This window comes from Artibeus jamaicensis, unplaced genomic scaffold, assembly GCF_021234435.1.
Source record: "Artibeus jamaicensis isolate MK-2021 breed Jamaican fruit bat unplaced genomic scaffold, CSHL_Jam_final contig_548, whole genome shotgun sequence".
In the NCBI taxonomy this organism is placed as follows: domain Eukaryota; kingdom Metazoa; phylum Chordata; class Mammalia; order Chiroptera; family Phyllostomidae; genus Artibeus; species Artibeus jamaicensis.
Window position 1 is genome coordinate 18893059 of NW_026521883.1, and position 4091 is coordinate 18897149.

Genomic DNA, 4091 nt, shown 5'->3' on the forward strand with positions numbered 1-4091 from the left:
TTCACAGCAACTCAAGAACTAATTCCCCATCAATCAATCATGGTTTAGTACAAATAAATTTCCAGGTTCAACTGGAATTTCTAGTAACCAATCCCAGAAGCTGTCTTCTTCAGCATTATGGTATGCAACTTTAACAGTAGCTGTCATTTATTGGACATGTCCTATATCCTAGGTTCTTGACACTTCACAACTGTCCTCTCAGTCAAATACCTTTATTACCTGAAGATGTAAATTTACTATTCCTATCACCCCCATTTTACAGATAAGGAAATTGAGGCACAAAAAGTTTAAGTGACTTTCCCAGCTAGTCAGTGACTAAGACAAGATTTCATTCCAGGCAATCTGGCTCCAAATTCTGAGTTCTTAACTCAGTTCTGCCATTCAGCTTTAGGCTGTTTCTTACCCAAGAGTACTGAGGCACGGGTATTCTAACCAGGGGTCAGTGTAGCATAGGAAGTGTGTGTAAGCTCTCAGCCTTCTTTTTCTCATCTATAAAATGGGAATCTACCCACCTCATAAAGTTGTTGTGAGGAATAAATCAAATAATATGTGAAACACCCACCCAGTGCCTGACACACAGTAAGCTCTCTAAAAACGTTACCTATTATCATAATTATTATCAGTTATCATGTAGCTAGTGGAGTCAGGAAGAAAGCTCATTTTTCTCAAGGTTCAAAGTCTAGACTGAAGAACTCTCAAAGGGAAAAAATACTTCAAAAATTAAGTTGTTTAGAAGTGCGCTTCCTCACAACTAAAGGTAACTGCCCAATGCACAAACCATTTAGCACATCACAATAATTTGGTGGTCTTAATTTTTTTGATGCTATATCATGTCCCTATTGGCTTTATAGGCTTATGGCTTATAGCTCAGGTAGAAAGATGGTGCACACTCTAAGGATTCGAGGAAGAGAAGACAATTACTCCAAAAGTCTGGGCTAAATTTAAAACTGATGCTGGAGGCTTATGGTCTGAACATTATGTGAGTTTGGTCCTGAGCCAAAGAATCATTAAACCATGGAGCTTAACCAAAGTGACTTCCAGAGGTCACAAAGCCATCCCTCTGTATCCAGAGGGACAGAAACCCACTTTACTTCACTTAGCAACTTGGCATCTTTTGAAAACAGAAAGCATTACACTGCAACTAAATATCTGCGTTAGCACTTGTTGAAAAGATAAATAGAAATTGTGCTCCTTAAGAAACTAATTATCCTCAGTGCCCTCAGCAGTCCCCCAAATCTATCTCTTACTTCAGCTGTGTTTGGACAGAAAAGACCCAGGAATGCCCCTTCTTCCACCCTCCGACCACCCTCCACTCTCTTTTCTAGTCACCACCTTCAGAACCTCCTCAGTCATCCACAGCTTCTAAGAACAGCCAACACCATTTTTTTTTACTTTAACTCCTTATTGACAAACAACCATGAGTTCCCAAATGCATGAGAATTATTCCACTGCAGTAAAGGCTGCCATCAACCACCTGGTCAACCTGCATCAACCATGGATGGGCCTCCTACACCTACCTCTCTCTGAGCATCTATTTTGCCCAGGACAATGTGGCTCTGGACGACGTGGGCCATTTCTTCTGCGAGTTAGCCCAAAAGAAGTGAGAAGGCATCAGTTGTCTCTTAAAGCTGCAAAACCAGCATGGTCACCAGGTACTCTTCCAGGACATAATGAATCCTTCCCAGGATGAGTGGGGGTAACACTCAGGATGCCATGGAAGCTGCCATGGTCCTGGAGAACCTGAACCAGGCCCTTGGCGTCTGCATGCCCTGGGTTCTGCTCACACAGACCCTCAGCTCTGTGACTTCCTGGAGAACCGCTTTCTATATAAGGAGGTGAAACTCATCAAGCAGATGGTGACCACCTGACTAACCTCCACAGGCTTGCTGGCCCCCATGCTGGACTGGGTATCTTTTCAAAAGGCTCACTCTCAAGCATGACTAGGAGCCTTTGGAACCCAGAATCTTTTGAGTGGCCCCTCTGCATTCCCCTGGTGCCTGGCTTTTGCATAAGCCTCTCACTAAAACCACTAGGCATCTTTTTAACTACCTGGGAGCCTTCTCCCATGCACTGGAACAAATGGAAACAAAGTTTTATGCAGCAAAAAAACTAGTTATCATATATATCTTTATATGATATATAGAGAGACAGAGATAGATATAGAGAGAGAGATTAAGCTTTTTCACATTCAGTTCTTAAATTTCAATACAATATTATATTTTTCTGGTCATTCTATTACAATATTTCAAATCCATGAAGTAATCAAACTTGTTACAGGTTTGGTACAGTATCATCCCCTCAGTGAGAAATCTGAGTTCCTAACACAGCGTTTGGTGCATAGCACATGACCACTAAATAAGTGATCAAGACCATGACACCTGACAACCATTTAAGGTCAGTCTATGAGGATAATTGCCTATAAGGTTCTCCTTATTTGAGTTAATAAGGAACACCTACATCAAGCTGCTTGTGGGTCCTTGAAACGTCTCCACACATAAATTAAAAGCTTACAAGCTGAATCTTGTTTTGCAGGTTACATTCAGCAGCCTATTCCTAAGAAGCTTATCCACCACTTGAATCTCCCTCTTATTTTTTTGCAAGGACACAATGCTGCATAACTGCAGGACTACCATAACTGTCATGGTCTATGCAGTTAGACCATGAAGTTGCTCAGCCTTCTTGGAGATGTTTAATGTGCAACCTGCGCAGCTGTACACAATAGTTTCTTACAGTTCAGGAACCATTTTAGCAAAACAAGTCAACAGGTTGCTTTTTCCTGAACCACTTTGGCAGGAAGAAGAAAAGAAGTTATTGTGGGTAAAATTCCTAACAGATATGGAAAAGTGGAAGGTAAATCTTGCTTCCTGCAGAAAATCTCAGCAAATCTCAAAGATGCGATATAATGAAAACCACAAATTTGGAGCCCTACTATTTTGAGCTCCAAGATCTACTCATGGTTCTAATATCCTGGCTGGGGAGCCTCTCCTGAGATCTCAGTCCTGGCAGCAGCACTTCTGATTCTGAAAAATACACAGTGATGCTTCTTCAAAGCCCAAAGAGCATACCCTGTTGTTGGAAAACTCTCCCAGCAAATAGCTTTCACTTTTCCATTTAGCTTCACTCTATCACTTAGCTAAATGTAAATCCTGTTTACTTCCTTGTATATTCTACCATCACACTACTTAACTTATAAGAGTTTTCACTTTTCAAGTTCTTTAATTTTATAATTGCAATTGTCTTTTTAAACAAGCAATACTTTTATTAAACCACATTATGCCTAAAGCATAAATATTTCCAGTTGCATCATTTCTGAATGTCTAATTTGGTCACCGTATTCTAACTATAAAATTAGACTAACAGGTTTTGATTTTTTAGAAATCCCATATTTTAGATATGATTATCATTTGTTGCTACCTAAATTGGGATTTGTTCTTTAAAGTCATTTTATATCCAAACATCTCATTGAACTTCCTAAGCATATTAGCATTACTTAAGGATGAGGTCTGAACATCCCTGACATTTTTTAATCCAGTAACTTAACTGCACTCAAATAAATATCACAAATGCAAGAGGTCTGTCCAGAAAGTATCCACCCAGTATGATAGAGACACTTATTAAAGAAGATATAAAATGCAAGAAACATTGTACATAGGACAATGATGCCTCATTCCCCTTCAAAGTAAGCACCTTGGAACCTTACACAGTTCTCCCAGTATCTCTTCCATTGTTCAAAACACTCTGCAAAATCCTTTGTTGAAATTGCCCTTAGCTGCACTGTTGTATTTTCCTGATTCTCATTGAGGGTCTGAAATCTCTTCACTTTTAAAGGTGATATTAGTTAGGGGAAAAGCCAGAAGTCTCGGGGCATCAAATCTGGGCTATAGCAGGGCTATCACCTGAATAATTTGCTGTTTCACCAAAAACTCTGTACCAGATATGATCATGAGCAGGCACATTTTCCCAATGAAGCTGCCAATCACCAGTTGCCCATAGCTGGGACCTCCTGAATCAATCAAACAGATTCCGCTGAGAAATGTTCAAGCTTAATGCAATATTTGATGCAGATTCATTCCTCTACCTGTTCAGCAATT

At 40.0% G+C, this 4091-nt stretch overlaps 1 pseudogene; it reads left to right on the forward strand.

Annotated features, from left to right (window-relative positions):
- Positions 1–1417: 1417 nt before the first annotated feature.
- LOC119065528 (ferritin light chain-like) lies at positions 1418–1944 on the forward strand (annotated as a pseudogene).
- Positions 1945–4091: the final 2147 nt, after the last annotated feature.